This window comes from Ictidomys tridecemlineatus, chromosome 9, assembly GCF_052094955.1.
Source record: "Ictidomys tridecemlineatus isolate mIctTri1 chromosome 9, mIctTri1.hap1, whole genome shotgun sequence".
Taxonomy (NCBI): Eukaryota; Metazoa; Chordata; class Mammalia; order Rodentia; family Sciuridae; genus Ictidomys; species Ictidomys tridecemlineatus.
In genome coordinates this window covers 66,404,239-66,423,936 of record NC_135485.1, presented here as the reverse complement: position 1 = coordinate 66,423,936, position 19,698 = coordinate 66,404,239, and the positions used below count along the sequence as shown (strand labels likewise).

Sequence of the window (19,698 nt, the reverse complement as noted above, 5' to 3'; positions counted from 1 at the left end):
TTCATTGTCTACCAAAGACTTGTCTACACCAAAGCTCTTTCCTCATATGCATTCACTGCAGCCTAGTCTGTATAGCCATACAATCCATTTATAGGACTCTCACATACTGCATGCTTGACAATGTCCCATCCTCCATGAGCGTGACTTCCCAGGAGCATTTAGCTATTGACCACTATTTCTTGAAGCATCTTCTTCTCTTGGTTGTTTGATTTTACCCAGTTTTTCCATTACTTTTCTGTTAGCAGAATCTCTTCTGCTGACTTTAATTCACCTTATAACTATTAGAATTTTTCAAAGATTTATTCAATGGTTCCTTCTCTTCTGACTCTTTTTTTTTCTCTTCAAAGTATCACATCCATGCCTATGACTTCAATGAATCAAGTCAACAATTATCATACTAATGTTTCCTACCCTGGACTCACTAAGCTTCAGAACTTCATATCCAAAAGCTTATTTGACATTTATATCTCAAAGGTATTTTAAGCTCAACTTACTTGAATTAAAGTGCAACTGAGCCTAGTCCTCATTATGTATTCCTAGCTCAGTGATACACCACCTTTCATTCAGTTGCAAAATCTGGAATTGTAGAACTCATCTCTATTCTACTGTAGCTTTACTGCCACTACTACTTTCTCTCAGTGACAATCATCTCTATGTAGCATGTTTCAAACACCCTTCACTGGATTCTCTGCAATACTCTTAGCATCTTTCAATCCATTCTTTTAAAACACAGAGTAATCTTTATGAACAAATTTGTTATTGCAACTTCCCCACTAAAAATCCTCTGATGGCTTTCATTTGTTCTAGAACAAAGGACTGGATGGTTTGACTCCATTCACATTTTTAAGGTAATTTTTGTTGCTTCCTTTGGTTTTACATGATCTAGCTAACTGATTTTATATAAACTAATATCATGCTCCCATTTACATTAGGACGATATTCTTTCTGGTGTTCTTTGATACTCACTTTTCAAATTAACTAAATCTAAAATATACTTGCATCAATTCCTAATTAATCCTCAATGACTAACATTTGATCCAGCATGTAGTTAGTTAACACTATAGAAGTGTATTGTTGAGTGAATGATACTCTTAGTATAAGAAAGCCAATATCCCAAACCCCACATGCTGGACTCAGACACCCATGCTCAGTCCACTATGTTATATTGTCAGTTTTTCCCAGCTTGAAGCAATATTTAGCTCAACTAGTATTTTACTGAACTTTCATCCTATATGGTTTGGCACAGAAAATTATAGTCATCAGCTATTTCCCTATTTCTGGTTGAGTGATAAGGCATACCACTAACTAAAATCAAAGTAAGTGTCAGTTACATGTATATTTTCTCCTTTGTTTTTTTTCCTCCAGGAAGCAAATTTTCCTACTTCACTTTTTGTTTAACTTCCTCTGGCCTATAGATTCCATTTTGAAAAAACTGGTTATCTTATTAGTAACCTTTAAGAACTACTAAATAATTTGAAGATATTCATTGCTGAGAGCCATGGCCGAATCTGTATGGCCCCTGGCATTTTGCCAACAGTATTGATTGACAGGCGAGGCATTACTATCCACCTGGGCTGCTACTTTTGAGTTCTCATGCTACTTTGGAGTTCTCCTGGGGATTCCCGGGGATTTCCCTGGGATTCCCTGAGAGTTCCCATTGGTTGGAGAAGTGCAGGAGGAGGGATTTCCGGAGGAAATATTTCCGGTGGCTGGTTCCTAGACAAGCATAAAGTTTGTTCCTGCTTCAGTGGCTCGTGATTTGTGCCCAGCCAGACTTCGGCAATTCATCATAATTGAGACCTTTCTTTCTTTCATTCTGTAGGTTTAATCTATATGGTTTCTAAACATGGTGATAATGTCAATGGATTTATTCTATATACTGAAATGATTTTGTGAAGTAATTCAATTTGTAACTTATGCTTGTTTTACAACACAGTATCCAGCCCTCCAGACAGAGCATTCATTTTATGCATAGCTGTGTATATGTGTATCCCTGACATTAATTCTATACCTTTAGGCTCTACTTAAGATATTACACTGTACATGTTCCACACAAATCACATGTAAACTCTCCTGCATACACAACATCTCCACATGATCCCCAACCTTGCTTGGCAATTAGAAGATTCCAAGTAATGCTATCTTTTTATATATAGCAAGTAGATACTTCTGACTGAAATTTTGATTTTGATTTTAAATTTGACATTATATAAATTTTTACATTATATATATTCTTACAGTTTTACAGAAAATTTGTGATATAAAAATAAGAGTTGAAATATTGATTCTATTATTTAAGGCTAAATAATAATTTATATCTGTAATTTACAAATATTTATTACGGTTAATTCACTATGTCATTCAGAAGTTAAGTAATTTGGTTTAAATAGCTACCTTGATCACCTTATTTAGAAACCATGTGATTGAAATCCCTCTCTCAGAGAAGTTACAGTTATTTTACAGTTATTGTTAGTTATTTTCGAAGCATTTAACAATATCAGAAATGGATGGTGTTGGAGAAGATAATGCTAAGTGAAGTTGTCAATTCCCCCAAAATGCCAAATGTTTTCTCAGATATAAGGAGGCTGATTCATAGTGGGATACGGAGGAGGAGAATGGGAGGAATAGACAAACTCTAGATAGGGCAGAGGGATGGGAGGGAAGGGGAGGGGGCATGGGGTTAGCAAGGATGGTGAAATGTGATGGACATCATTATCCAAAATACATGTATGAAGATACAAATTGGTGTCAACATACTTTATATACAACCAGAGATATGAAAAATTGTGTTGTATATGTATAATAAGAATTGTAATGCATTCCGCTGTCATTTATTTTTTAAAAAATCAATAAAAAAGAAGATGCACATAAAAAAGAATAAAGTCTCTAACCATCATAGATAAACTAATATTAACACCAAATACATTTTTCTATATTTTATTTGTGCATATATATGCAAAACAGTATTTTTTTGCAAAAACATAATAATAACAATAATAAAAAAGATTTATTGATTATCTGCTTCAAAATTAAAAATCATACATTGTTATAATGTCAATGTAATACTTGATGTCATGTTTCATAAGTTGAATTGTATAGACCTTGCTTGAATGCTCTACTGCTGTAAAGTGTTCATGGTTTTTGTGTTATTATAAAGAAAATTTAATAAACATCCACAAAGATAAATATCTGAGTTCCTTCCTAACTTTTTTTCTTAATACAAATACCTAAAAAGAAAATTAGTGGGGAAAAAATAAGCATACACTGTTTGTTGCAGGGGCTTGGTTAATTCTCCTAGAGTTGCTCTAAATTCACCAACCAAACAAGCAACCAACTAACAAGCAAGAATTATTCTAGTGCCTGAACTAACTTGAAAGTAATTTATTTTTTGAGAGACTACCATATGTTAGATATTACTCCTATAATTATCTAAGGCAATGTGAGGTTTGTGAAAGAAGCAAATAATAAAATCTATTCTCAATACAAGAATAACACAATACATACCTATAGGATCAGTGAGTGACAAAGAATGTAGAAAAGCAACCTAATATAAGAAAAGTTTAAAAAGAAAATGCCAGGAAACTCTGATTAGTTAGGAAAGATAATATAAAGAAAACAGTTTTCAAAGGATTATAGAGTTTTAAGATTTAGTGCAAAGGGTAAGCTTCCAAAGTGGAGGAAATAAGATCAACAAAAGCAGGGATTAGAGACACATGTGCAGGGCACATTAGAATATTCAAAATATCCATGAGGAAGAGTAATTAGGAAGTAGGAGAGTTGGTTACATATGCTGAAGATGTGCTACAGAAAGTTCAACCCAGCTGAGGACATTGCACTTGATATCCATGGCAATCAAGAACAGTGCACGTTCTTGTGTAAGCAGAAGGAGACTTAAGAACACTGGGTTCTAAAGAGTCTGTAATCACAAATCAATTACTTTGACATAAGATAGTCAATGTCCAGACCTTCACAAATAGGTCTGTAGTAGAAATAGCATACATTTATGTTGGAGATATATTATGAGAGAGATATTTTCAAGACATGTTAAAAAAACTGTCCATAGCTTAAACAGGGAACAAAAAAGAAAGATTTAAAGAAGACATCAATATTTTTTACTCTGTGTTTAGAAGAAAGGTGGTATTTCTTGTTAGAAATCAGGAATTAGGAAGATTCAGGCTTTAAAAGGCCCCTCTGGGAACCTGAACCAAAATGATATGATATTCTTCAATTTTCAGTCAGAGGCTACACTGGATATTCTTTATTTGTTATGTAGGTCTTTCAACCCTTCAGTCTTTCCATTACCCCATGCTGTAGTTTGGCTCTGGAACATCTCCCCAAACTGGATCTGAGATGTCCCTCACATGTTCATATGTGGAAGGCTTAGTCCCCAAAGCAGCAGTGTTCAGAGGTGAGGTCTTTGGGCAGGTGATGGATCACTGGAGCACTAATCACATCAGTGGATCAATTCTTTGATGGCATTATTGGAAGGTGGTGGAAACTGCAGAAGGTAGATCCTAGTTGGAGGAAGTGGGTCACTAGGGGTATTCTCTGCAAAGAAGATCTTGTTTTAGCTCCTTCCCCCAACCCCTCCTCCTTCTGGCCACCATGAAGTGAGCATGACGTGCCCTGCCACATCCCTCCACCATGACATTCTGCTTCACCATAGGCCCAGAAACAATGGAGCCCAATGACCATGGGCTGAAACCTCTTAGCCATTAGCCAAAATAAATCTTTCTTATTTTAAGTTGTTTTCCTCAGGTAAGAGATCATGAAAGGCAGACTAACACAGATTCCTGAGTTACAAAATAGCCAGAGTATAAGTGCCATTAATTTTCTAAATAAAGGCATATTACCCATGACACCTCACTGCAAATTTTTGTTGATCAGAGAGAAAAAACTCACGTAGAAGGAAAACTTATAAACTTTTTGATAGTTTAGCATATGTGGCAATAGTCACATGGCACTAATTAATCAGCATATTCAGACTGGAAATATTTTCATCATTGATAGGTAACATCTCTGTCATAAAGAATCTTCTTCAAATTTTCAAAATGGGATAATATGGTAAGCAAATCTTGCATGGTCTGACCGCTAAGAGTTGGCTAAGGTAACACATTTCAGAACCAATTTGTAGTCTGTTTTCAGCTAAAATTGCTATTATTGAGAAGTTCAGCTCTAGTTAATATCAGATATCTGGACCAAAAGTACAAGAGATTATTAGGACAAGGCTTGATGCTGTTGAAAATAGATATTGGGATCTTTTTCTTTGATATTTGGATGGAAAAAATGCATGCCTTTATAGTAAATACACACATGCTTTGTCAGTTTCTTAAACACAATGACAAAATTTTTCTTTTTCAGAATGAAAAATGACCATGAGCATCATAAGGAAATAGGAAAGTCTCATCTTGACAATATGTGTCCCATTAAAAATGAGATTAGGCATAGGCTTGAAAATGAGATCAAAGTGAAATAAATATTACTCAGCAAGTTTTACTAGAATAATATATATTGGTTGATTTTTTCTTTGTAGCAATTTCACTCTTTTATTTAACACATGTTTACTAAATAATACTTAACATGTGCCAGGCCCTGTCCTAGGCACAAGAAATATAATAGTGAGAAAAGCCAGTGAAGCATATGCATTTCCATTTCTAAGAATTATTTGGGAAAGGCAGAAAATTGAAAAGGCATTGCATGTAAGTCTTGTTATGAACAGGAAACAGGATACTGTAGGCTTATGAAAGGTATAAAATCATATCCACTCTGACCATGTAGAAATCTTCCCGTAACAATGAAGTTTGTGGTCTATCAAATCTATTCTGGATTTAGAGTGCTCAAGTTTAAAGGTTAAGTTAACTCACTCTAACACTTTTATCAATATGGCATCACGCAAAATACTCCTCCCTGTTCCTCAGTTTCTTCATCTTTAAAATGGGATTAAATCTGGGCACGGTGGCAATGCCTGTAATCCCAGTGGCTCAGGATGCTGAGGCAGGAGGATTGAGAGTTCAAAGCCAGCCTCATCCAAAGCAAGATGCTAAGCAACTCAGTGAGACTCTGTCTCTAAATAAAATACAAAATAGGGCTGAGGATTGGGCTCAGTAGTTGAGTACCCCTGAGTTCAACCCCTGCTACTAGAAAAAAAGAGGGGGGGGGATTAAAATAGAACCTACTTCATAACCTTATTGTGAGCTAATATGTGAGAAGTTTGAAGAAAAATGTCTGGTCTACAGCATCTATTCGTTTTTTAAAAAATCTTCCTATATCCAAGAAATCTCAATGATATTTGGAGCCCATTTTTTGCTAATCATCAAATAATGAAATGATTACAGAAAGGTTCATTTTCTATTTTCGAGCATTATTATCAAGTTGAGTAAACAGCCAGTTAAGCTACTTAGAAAATGTGTAGTTTTTACTATCATATTTTCAGGCTAGACTACCCCAAACAGGTAGACCACTAATTAACAATCATGATGATAAATAGCATAGCACTTGATGTTGACAATGATGATTGCTAATATTTCTTGACTATTACTTTGCTAAACATATTGCATGCTACTTATATCATCAATATGCCCATGACTCTGACACAGGTAATTCTCAATTAATAGATAAGAAAAATGAAGTTCCAGGAATACCAGGCAGAGACTCTGCCACAAGGGATTTCTAATACATATTTGTTTGAAAAACAGAAAAAAGAAAGAAAGAATGAATGAATGAGTGCAAGCTGCTTTAAGGGTTTTATGTTATGTTTCAATTTTTAATAATTAGTTGTTATTAAAGCAGTTTGAGGTTTTATAAATAGTCATCAAGTATCTTCTTACCTTCAGAAATTAGATTTCTGAGTGCAAGTGGGAAAGGCAAGAGAAGGGGAAGACTTGCAAACTGGCACTATTGTAGGTTCTACTTGAGTATTTCTGAGGTGCAAACTCTTTGGGGGAAAACTAACCTAAAAACATTGTTGCAAATTGCCTTATAGAAAAAAGTAGAATAATATTCATAAAGCTGAACAAACCGTATAAAATACAGTTTTCCTCAGATAATAAAACACATGAATGCAAGTAATATATGAAGTATTATATATTAGAAATGACAAGCATGGTAGCATGACACTATTTTATAAGTGCCAATGGAAACAAGTTCTTTCTAGAGATGTCTCATCTTGCTGTTTTATATTATCAAACTGCAGATCTAGCACTTGAGAAGTTTTGTCATTCTGGGCTCATTTTAATTTTAAAGCAGCATTTACATAATATTGCAAACGTTCACACCCTGGGAGGCCAACATGACAGCATTAATTGTGATGGAGAAAAATGTATGCAGTGTTTTGATATAATTCATTTAAAAGCTTTTGATCATCTTTCCAGACACAAGGCTACCTTACCCCTATGTGAACTTCCCCTCGAGACAAAAGAATATGAATTTTTTCCAGTGCAGTCCTTCTACAGGAACATTCTCCCAGGAAGCTTGTACATTACCATTCTAGCTACTCTGGGGTCACTTTTATTTTTCAACATGTTTTGATTCATTGGAAAATAGAAAAGTTTCTTGTTGATGGAAGTGGGAGGGGAAAGATAAAGGAAGATATTACGTTTCTGAAACCAAAATTCTAGAATCACACACCCAAAATTTGTAGACTCTTTCTTAATGCTTACGTAATATATGTCCTGCAAATCAGCCTGTGCCCCAAAGTTGTTCAACTTTCTTTCTTGTATTTGTTCTTTTTAGTTATATGTGACAGTAGAATATATTTTGACATATCATACATACGTGGAATATAACTTACTATTCTTGTGGTTATGAACGATGTGTAGTTACAATGATCGTGTATTTATGTATGAACAAAAGAAAGTTATGTCCAATTCATTCTACTGTCTTTCCTGTCCCTATCCTCCCTTTCTTCTCCCCATTCCCCCCTGTTTAATCTGGTGAACCTCCACACCCACTCCCCCATGTGAGTCAGCATCGGCATATCAGAGAGAACATTCTTAAGGTGCCCTAGGTCATTGTTCAAAGATTATAACTAGAAGGAGAATAAAGTCCAAAGTTCGACACAAAAAACATCCCCTAACAATTTCTACTTGGAGTGAAACCCCTTTTGTATGTTGAATCCTAACAGCTATGTCTCAGAAGAAATGCTGAAACATAAATAAATTGAGCAGCCTGGAAAAGTGAAGAGATGCAATTTGACCTGGGAGTTCAAGTTCCACTTCCTTACCAGATAATAGAAAGCTACACTGAGATTTATTGGTTCATCCACTTATCCATTTATTCACCAAACATATATCTACTATGTCATTATGAGACTGCCAAAGCGCTTAGGAAAAAAATAAAATGTTAATACAGTTTATCTTTGGATGGTCAGATTATAGATGACTTTGATTTTGCTAAGTTTCTCTATTTGAGTTTTTTAAACAGTCACACATATTTCTGCTATACTAAGAAAAGGTTGATACAGAAGCCATTACCCAACAATTTCTACTTGGAGTGAAACCCCTTTTTGCATGTTGAATCCTAACAGCTATGTCACAGAAGGAATGCTGAAGCATATATAAATTGATCATCCTGGAAAATTGATATCTATATCTATATCTATCTATCTATGTATGTATATATATACATACATATATATGTGTGCATAAATATATACACACACATACATATTGCATATGTAATATGTATGTGTGTGTATATATTTTAAAGCATAAAGCAATAGGAGAAGCCAGGGCTATATGGACACATGCTGGAACTCTAAACTTAGTTTTATAACTTGTGAAAGGCATGAGCAAAGAGAATCCTAGAAAATTTTTTAGTAGGTTCAGTTGGCTGAATTGTGGGCACAGGACAATAGGAGGTCCTAATCCCTGGAAAAATTACTTCATTGGGGGAAAAGGATTACTATAGATGTGATAAGTAAAAGCAGCTGACAGGGAGATTATCCTGGATTATCTGAGTGTCTCTAAATCTAACCAAAAATGTCCTTAAATAGAGAACATGCCATTTGGTATGTTCATAGAGAAGAACACAATATGATCACAGAGGCAGAGAGAGATGGATGGAGCCACAAGCCAACAACTACTGGCAGTCACCAGAACCTGGAAGAGCTGAGGACAAGATATCTTCCCTGGAATCTGATGGGAGTCTGGCCCTGCTTACCATACCTTTGCCTCCAGCACTGTAAATTTCTTTTGTTTTAAACCACAAGTTTGTAATTTGTTACAATAGCCAAAGAAAACTAATACTACCCAAAAAGATTTTGAAAGGAAACTTTCAATGATCCCCTAGAGAGGAGCCTGAAACAGATTTAAAAGGAGTTTCTGTCAAGTTTAAAAGGAGTCCCCTGTCAAGTGCTAGTAAGTGGCACCTAACTTTTAATCATATTTAATCATAATCATATCATATTTGGTAAGAATCAACAGCCTACAAAGCATTTAGATGAGTGCAGCCAAAGAAAATCCCTCCTCACTCAGCCCTCTACTCTGAACAGAGGGAAAATGTCCTGTCAGTGGCACATTCTTCTCCTTGGGACCCCAGGGTAGAATACTGTGGCAAGGGCAGGAGTCCTTCTTTGGAGAGCTCTGAGAATCTATTGCTAAGCCTTCTTGACCTATTACTGGAACTTGTATTTAGCGTCCAATAATCTATGCCATTTTATAACTTTTATTGTTTCCCAGGCAGGAAAAGAAATATCAATAGCACATAGGGTGGTACATGCCAAAAGTCTGAAACAAAGTCTATGAGAGTAGGAGAAAAAGAAAAAGAAAATAGGTTTTTCGAGTTTGTGTCTCCCTGTGAAATAAAATGGTGAAAAGCAAAGTGTCAGAACTATAAAAAATTTATTAGGGGAAAATCTAAGACCCTGAAGTTAAGGGTCTAAGAAGCCATTATCAATGGACCAGGAAATTAATGATAAAATAATCTCATTTAAACCTTTCCTTTAATTAACAAATAAACCTCTGTGGTGTTTAAAAATTCAACTAGAAAGAATCTAGAATTAACTTTGGAAGAAATAGTATAATAGCTAATTCTAGAGTACCAAAATAAACAGAGATGCTGAATACAATGATCTTGCATTTTTTCACAACCAAGTAAAATCATTTTATAGTTAATTTAATAACTCTCCATATGTTTTAAACTTAATTTAAAATTTAAACTAGGAGAAAAAACACCTCATCAAGAAGAAAGCAACTTTGGCCTTAATTATACTGCTGCTTTTGACATTGAACTTCCTTTTAATAAGCTCCTTGTAAACTTGTAATAGAGTTTTGTCCTGAAACTGTACTAATATGTTATCTATTTACAGATAAACTAAAAATGAAAGCAATTTATGGAAAAAATGTTGATATTTTTTTCTATGCAGATGATTTATTTTAAAATATTTTTTTCCTCCAGAATTTCTACTTGGCAACAATATTACTTTTTAAAAAATATAAAATGTAATCTTTTTTTTTTGTACAAGTTGTTCAGAGTTAATTTACTAGCAGTTTTAATGTTACAACTAGTGGTCTCTATATTATTCTATATATATATGGGGGCATGAATTTGGGGACTGAAAACCTTTAGGGTATAAGAGCACAAGCATGATTTTTTAAAATTGTTTCATATACAAGTGTCTTTGGAAGGAAATTGTGTATGTGCACATGAGAATATTATTTATTTTTCATTAATTTCAGCCTTCTTGGCAAGTAACTACTCTTTTTGCTTAGCAAAATTATGTCAAGGGAAAATATCAGTGACTAAATTTTGGATTCAATAGTTGAATATTTTTAATCTTGGAAGTTCTATTGATTTTATAGTTTCTTTCACACAATGTAATTCAATATATTTGTTTCTGGCTCCTGCTCCATGCTAGTCAAATGCCATTGATTTCTTTCCCTACCTTAAAAACATTGCTGTTACATCTAAGAAGCAAAGTGCCTCACTTCCAAATATTCATTTCCACCATGCCCCCCTGAAGACCAACCAGAGACAATGAGACAATTTAATTCAAATCTGTCTGAACTTAACTATCATTAAAACTAATGTTACAGTCTGTTTTCTCTAATAAGTGGATGCTGATCCATAATGAGGGGTATATGGAGAAAATGAAGGAATTTTGATGGGCAAAAAGGAAGGGGAGTCGGGAGGAGGTGGCAGGAAAGATGGTGGAATGAGATGTACATCATTACCCTAGGTACATGTATGACTGCACATATGTTGTAATGCTTCATTATGTACAACCACAGAAAAGTTGTACTGCAATTGTGTACAATGAATCAAAATGTATTCTGCTGTCATATATACCTAATTAAAATTAAAAAATGAATATTACACACTCCACTTCTTAATACACTGAATAGGAAATCTTTTTTTTGCTGGTGTTTTGTGATGTTTTAGCTTTCACTGACTGCCTAAACTAATGTTGCGATCAGAATGCAACTTTTTAATGGAGGAAAAAATGCAACAACCCATTCATACGTCAATAAACTTAAAAACATAAAGAAATTATTAGATAATGTAAAGTGCCATACAATTAGTTAAAATAGGTTGGTACATTTGAAAGTGCCTCACTGGCTACTTTAGAACTACTGGTCAAGGAAGTCCTCTTTGTGCAAGGGATGGTTTAGTTGAGTTCTAAATGCTGAGAAAATGGCATGCACATGAAGATGAAGAGAATGGCCATGTCTGAGAGAAAGGCTGTGGCAATCAGGTTCTGTTCTGTAAGAAGGGTAAGTGTTCAGATTTTATTCTAAATACATTGAAAAGCCATTGAAAGGTTTTGAGCATAGTATCAAATAATCTGCATTTTTAAAAAAACACTCTGGCCATTGAATAGAAAATGGATATAATCTATAAGAGGAATGAAAGTGGAAGCAGGAGCTCAGTAGAGATCAGCAGCCCTGAAGATGAAGACAAGTGAATTATTCAGAACATGTTTTGGAGGTAAACAGGAGTTGACCAAGTGCTGGGTGTGGGGCTTAAAGAAAGACAGGAAGCAAGAATAATCTTAGATGTCTGAAGCCTGGAGCACTGGCGGTACCATGCAATTAATGTGAAGGAAGATTTAGAAGAGCAGGAGAAATAGGATTTGAGGGGAAACAAAGAAGTCAGAATGGGCCATATTCAGCTGGAAATGTCCACTTTACATACAGGGAAATGTCAAGTAGAAGCTGGATAGATGAATATCAAGCTCCGGAGATAGGTTCAGCATGGAAATCTAGTGTCAGTATCATCAGATTATAAATTGTAGGTAAAGCCATAAAATTAATTTGGGTATACAAGGGAGAATGGGTAAATAGGAGATGACAGGAAGATCTCATGGCATACTTGCATCGAGGTAACTACAGCAGGGAGGGAGCCAGAAAGAAGACTGAGGGTGACTGGAGAAGTAGAAGGGGAAGGCACAGTGCTGTGAAGGCTATGATGGGAAAGTTACAGAAAATCGTCCTCTGTGTCAGTGTTGCCTCATGGCCAAGGGAGAGAACAACCGGAGCCCTGGCAAGCACCCTGGGCCAACAGGGAGCCACTGGTGAACTTTGGCAAGAGAATCTCAATGCAGTGTTAGAAAAGAAAGTCCAATTCCAGTGGGTTGCAGCAAGAATGTTCTATGAAGGGAAAGTGGAAACAGATATCTACAGTATCTACAGTAACAGTTATCTACAGTAACTCTTTCAAAGTTGTAACATAGTAGGGGTATGACAGATTAGTTGAAAACTAAAGAAAGAGACAAGGACCAAGGAGTTTGCATTTCCTTCTATTTGATTTTAGGACAGATATCATGGAGTATATATATGTGCTGCTGAGACTGGCTTAGTACAAGGGAGAAACAATAATGCCATAATTATTTACTGAAAAGTCTTTTATGATCCATCTTTCAATGCCCACTCTGCTATTCACTTTTCATGCTCACGAAGTTTGATTTCTAAGCTCTTTTTTTCTGTACTTTTGTCAATTTCTGCACTAATACTACATTTTATTAATTATGATATCTTCATATTTGGTGACGCAATTTTTTTTGTTATGTTATTCCTCAGAAATATCCTACCTACTTGGCACCTTTTTACTTCCATATGAAGTTAGAACCTGCTTGCCAATACCTCCCTCCAAAATACCCTGTTGGGATATTTACTGGCACTGCATTAATTCCATAGATCGATTTTCCTTCCTACAATATTAAATCTCCTACAATATTAATAGAATCTTTATAGGGTTGACTTTCAACACCTAAGTATGCTATATCTTTCTACTAATTTATAATTTTAAAATGTCTTTCAACAAATAATTTCACGAAGTATATTTTTGTAAGTATATATATGCATAGGTACAAATTTATATTCATACATACATGATAAATATAATACATCTGTATTAGTATATATTTTGATATACTTCATATCTTTTGATGCTCTAAAAGAACATTTTAAAATATGGCTTTGAACTGTTTACTGCTAGTATATGAGAATGTATATTGATTTTATATTCAACGAACATTTTTAAATTCTTTCATTTGTAAAGCATTTTGTAGATACATATTTTTTTATAAATAACAGTAGTTGTGTTCATTCCTTTCCAATATTTAAAAATCTTCTCTCTTATATGCATCTGTTGTGTGCTGACAAAGACTGATTAATAAAATGATAAGTTGAAGGGATGACAGCAAATGTTCTTAAGTCAGCCCTAGATTAAAGGGGATGCTTTCAAAGTGCCACAGTTAATTATGACAACGGCTAAAGGCTTAACATACTTTATTATTTTCAGGGCTTCCCTTCGATGCCCAGCTTGCTGAGAATTCCTTTGTTTTGATTTTAACATCATGAAGGAACATTACACTTTATTTGAAATATCATTTTGTATCATGAAGATGATTGTATGATGTTTTCTCATGTAACCTGTTATCATATTAATAATTATTAAATTTTTTATTGTTTTAATTTTAATTTTTTATTGATTTTTTTAAAAAGACAGTAGAATGCATTAAAATTCTTATTACACATAACTACCACAATTTTTTATATCTCTGTTTGTATATAAAGTATGTTGACACCCAATTCATTTCTTAATTCTTAAATCTTAACTGAAGAAGAACCAGCTCATTTCCCAAATACTAGTTGAAACACCTTCCTGAGTTTGGATCAGGAGAATGCTGCAAAAAGTGATGCACTTCCAAACTTGGACACAGAACACTCTGTGCGTTGTCCCCATCTCTTCTCATGTGTATGGTTGATAAAAGGTATACTTGGATCATGTACATATCTATGTGTATGTGTATTTCATTCTTCAGAAATATTTCTCCTACACATGCTTAGAGAACACTATAAATTCTTGTGACCTATTTTGAGACTTTTAGGAACCATGTCATAATGAGTATGACTTGAATATTTTTGATGATGACAGTTCATTACTAGGAAAGGAGCACTGTATAGGGAATTTGAGCCCCTAAAATGTCATGGTCTCTAAAGACCTCAAGAATAGAGTCATATTTTGTTTTTCTATCCTCAATAGCTAAGAAGATACCAGGAATCTAGAGGCACAGATAAGAGTTCACTGAATGGAATGAATGAAGCCAGTTAAACTTTTGTTAAGTTTTATTATCTGTAAAATAAGGATAATTATAATTATAATACAGTACATACTTGAACTAATGCAGAAGATGATTTGGAGATAAAAGTTATTTAAGCAAATGGAATCTGTAAAACTACAAAGTACCATAGCAAAGATAATTTTATTTTGTTCTTTTAGTCTCTCAAAACTCATTTTTTTGATTAATAATAGATATTGAAAGTTAAAACTGGTTTTCTTAAGAGTTCCTTTTTATCAGAGGAATTCTAACATGACCTAAAAAAATCACTTGTTGCTTAATAGGAAGGAAATTCTAACAGCTTGTCCTTTGACTTCCTAACCTTTTGTCTCCTTTCCAACTTAAAGGCAAAATAATGTGAGTGAGCAGGAAAGTAAACAAAATGTGCCTTCATTAGGATTATTTTTCATCAAGGAAGACAGTAAAGTGGGTAGGACCATTGGCTTGAAGTACTGACAAACAGGGCTTAAATTCTAACTTCTATATCGTAGACATATACACCTGCACCTCTATTTCCCTACAAGTAAAATGGGCCTCCAAAAATATAAAGCCTTCCACAGAGGTTGGTTTTGACTTTTAAAAAATAATGCATGTGAGGGCTGGGGTTGTAGCTCAGTGGTACAGTGCTTGCCTAGCATGTGTGAGGCACTGGGTTCAATCCTCAGAACTATATAAACAAATAAAATTAAGTTATTGTGAAAAATAAAATAAAATTAAAAATGCATGTGAAACATTTATCACAGTACTGGATACTTAGTTAGGGATTAGTAAATAGCAGGTATTATTTATATAGTTTTTTCAACCAGTTAATTCACTTGTTATGGATGCTAGTTTTAGCACTGTATGAATATCGTGCATTATAATTTCTGTTTAAAGTCTACTATTACCAGCTAGGTTGAAAGTGATGACAAATAAATATATATAATGTTACTCAAAGTAATAAATGCCAAAGAATGATTGACGCCTGAGCATGATACTATTGGATAAGCTTGTGAGTTTTCATGGTGTTCTTGAAGGGAGTTTTTCTTTAGCAAATTAGGAAATGAAAACCAGCAAGCATCTGATCTAAACTAGTTAAGAGTTCTGAACAATTTCCTCAGTTCACTCAGATCCTTATGCAACCTACTAACAACCAGCAGGTGGAGAATAGAAAAAAAGAAGCCTATTATTTCCTTTCCTTTCTACAAAAGCAATATAAAATTAATGAGCAATTTATTTCATAAATCAGATGCTTTGTGAGTACTCAGAAAGCGGGGTGCAGTAGTCACGCTGGTCTCCTTTTCATTCCAGGTTGAGATAATCAACTTTTATTCTTGTGCCAGAATTGTCAGTGACCTAATTTTCGGATGGGACAATAAACTGTCCATCTTCAATAGTAATGCTCATCATTTTTTTCCCCCAAGAAATGGCTGGTGTTTTTCACAATGTCCCAGAAACTATTTTCAATGATTTTTATTTCTCATAAAAAAACAGGGATCACTGCTTATTATTAAATATGAGTTCATACAGTACTTTCTAAAGATACAAAATTTGAATTTAATATCTAGTTGTAATTTATGATTACTATAATCATTAAAGTATTTAAAACCATCTATTTGGAATTTTTTGCTAGAGGTGATGGAAATGATAGTAAAATAGGTGATAGTTATATCCTCTTAAATAGTCAAGATACTAATAGGAATCACAAAGAAGAGTTCCAAATTTCTCTGATAGGAAAAGTAGAAAAAATATATTTTTGCATTATCTTTAACCCCTAAACATATTTTTGATAAAACTATTTCCTTGTAGAGGTACATAGCAGTGATGTTAGTAAATAAATAAATTTAAAATACTACAAACTTAAAATAAGATGCTCATGAAATATTTCAAAAATACATATATTAAAAGAGCAAGGGTTTCTGTGAAATATTTTATGATTAATCTTCAATATATTTTTAAGCTATAGTAGTGATTTTTAGTCATAGAAAATTATTATTATTATTATTTTGAGGGCACTGGGGATTGAACTCAGGGACACTCAACCACTGAGCCATATCCTCAGCTCTATTTTCTATTTTATTTAGAGATAGGGTCTCCCTGAGTTGTTTGGTACCTTGCTTTTGCTGAGGCTGGCATTGAACTTGGGGATCCTCCTGTCTCAGCCTCCTGAGCCACTGGGATTACAGGTGTGTGCTACCATGCCTAGCAGTATAGAAAACTATTGATTTAAAAATGGACTCTATATTACAGTACTTTATTATGACAGGTTAATTTTAGTATGCAAGATGAAATATTATGTTAAAAACTATTCTTAACCAAAAATGTATGTTAAGCAATTTTATTTAGTAAGCCAACAAAATGCATTTTATCAAATTATCTTTTAACTAAATCCAGTGATTCAATGCTTGCATTATTTGACATATTTGAGGAACATCAGGGAAAGAATTTCTCTAATGGAATTTTGAGAGTGACCTGCCCCCCCCTGCACCCCAGTTGTTTTTCTATCTACACATCATATACTCTGAAAGACCTAACATGCTTTAAATTTATTCACATCATCCTCTTACACAATGCCTTAATTCTGTCTTCATCCAGCTTCTTTCTGACATGCTAGTGAAAAGGAATTCACTACCTCTTGAGGAAGTCCCTTCCATAATGGCAGCCTCTGATCCTTGCCAAGTCCTACTCAAACCCAGCTGACATCTGGCTCTTGGGAATCTTTGTGTCTTTCCCCCAGAGCCATTCGCTGGGATTATCTTTTGACATTGTCTTTTGACATCTCTGAGGATAGCTACCATGCTCACACCAGTATTCCCCTCTTTATATTTGTTTTATCCACTGCCTTGATGGGATCTGTTTTTAACCTACATGAAAGATAAGATTTCCTTTTTGCCAGCTTCATTATTATGAACAATGACTCTCAGTCATAACCTTGTTAGGATCCATAGTTTCCTGTATTTTGTTTTGTTGTGTTGTTTCCTTTTTCTTCTCTACCTTGTCTTAGGCTGGCTTCTTTTTTTTATTCTTGCCCACATGCAACCTCAGCTTTCACATGAATCTCAGGGCTGGCCTTACTGGAAGCTTCCTTTTGATCTAAACTTCCATTCACCTCTCTCCACATACAGTCAACTTCACACACCTGGGTAGTCTTCTCCATCATTGTTTGGAACAATGCATGTACTTTTCAGAACTAAAAGTGGTCCTAAAAGATCACTTATGACAAGTTAAAATTTCAGTTTATCTTCTCACAAGATGGTAATGAAGCAGGAGGGATAGGATTACAGATGCTATAACATCAGTAGACAAATACAAAAGCCAAATCACATCAAAATAAGCAGCTGTCTGCACATTCACAATAATGACAACTGAGTTGAATTGTTCAAAACTAAGCACAAATGATGCCATAAATTGAACATGTATTTAATCTTTACAACCTATTTGTATATTGTGTGAACGACCTCAATTACAGTGTATCAAAACTTACAAACCTCTAGGGCAAACAAAATATTGATGTTTTTTAAAAATATTACATGGAATAATGACTTGATAATTTTTGAAAAAAAGGGAATAGGAACTAAGTTTTTATTGTCTTGAAAATATACTTTAATATATAATTTAAATTCTACATAATACTAATATACATGAAGTGATATAGAAAGAGTTCTGTTAAAATACATTTAGGAAAAATATTTTATAAAATAAATATTGATAAGTTATTAAAGTATTCATTTACTGTGGTAATAGAAAAAGCTGAAATAATCATTTGAAGGTACATACTATTCCAACTTTAAGAAATTGCATCTGTGTAAATATAAAATGCATTTGTTTCTTTTAACCAAGGAAAGGAGAGAAAACGTTTTAAAAAACTTGTTTCACTTCTCCATTTTATTCTGCCCTTTTGCCAAAACATAGCAGAGTATACTTCTCTTTTTAAGTTCCTCTTCAACCTTTGTCTTCTCTAGTACTCAGTTATGATTGAGTTAGAAGGATAACATTTTATTACATATCAGTGTATTATTTTATACATATATCTGTTACAACCAAAGAGAAATCAGAAGAGAAACACATTTGCAGGCTGATGAGAATGGAGTCAAGTTGACAGCCCTTCAGAAGGAGAAATACATTCTATGGGACTGAGGGACTTTTGGCTAATCTTCTTTAGACTGAGAAACTGGATCCAAATCTCTGTTATTTTGTTCATTCAGGCAAGACATGAAGGAAGTGTGATCTGACCACACTGCAGATGGTTTGGATGCTCAGTATTCAAAAGAGAATTTTATTAACTCAATTTCCCATATGTTTTTGTTCCGCTGAAGCTTCCATTATATTATACAAACGCATATGGTACACATGTCTATATGTATCTCAATGTCACTTGCTCTGTAGTTTGGGTTAATGTGAGAGTTGACTGGGATCCCTAACATCTGTCAGGACCACCCAAGAAATTCTCAATCTCAAAAAGAGCAAAATTGAAACCAACCAAATTCTGAACAGACAAGCTTTGAAATAGAAGGACAGACTTAATTTTATGACAGTTGTTTCAAATTCTTGATTTATTCATGTTGTTTACTTTACCATAGGATGCAACCAAGAAAAGAATACAGCTTTTTAGGAAAAACAAGCAAATAAAACAACAACACATTGCTAGTGGCTATTAGGCAATGAATACAATGGTTTGATAATGTGGTCATAAATATAAAAAAGTGTTTTAAGTCTAGTGTGGACACAGCCAGAAGGAATTAAGTAACTAATAAAGGCAGAGATAAGAGAAAGTAGTTACATGTTTTTAGCTTCTCTTTCCATAAAATGGTTTTTTAAATATCCTATAATTCTAGTGACAGAAAAATAAAGAACCTTATTCACTTTATTTATTTCTTATAATGAAACATTTTTCTTCCTCAGGACCAACTTAATTATTTCCAAGGGGGAAACCCTTCAAGGAATAAATATTATAAACTATATGTGCACAAAATATAAACATTTATAATCATCAAAAAAGTAATTTTTGTGTTTTGCCTACTAGTACAAATATTACAGAAAACAAATGCTTATACCAGATATATCTCAAAAACAATCAGAACTGATTCTTAACTTTCCAAAGTAGTATCTTAAAATTAGCACATGTGCAAGGTCTACTTTACATAAAATTCAAGGTAATG

The 19,698-nt window shown here is 34.0% G+C and overlaps 1 protein-coding gene across 3 annotated transcripts in view; it reads right to left on the bottom strand.

Moving 5' to 3' along the window:
• Arhgap24 (Rho GTPase activating protein 24) overlaps positions 1–19,698 on the bottom strand; it is a 711,589-nt gene that overhangs the window by 257,628 nt on the left and 434,263 nt on the right. The gene's annotated exons all lie outside the window — the stretch shown is intronic.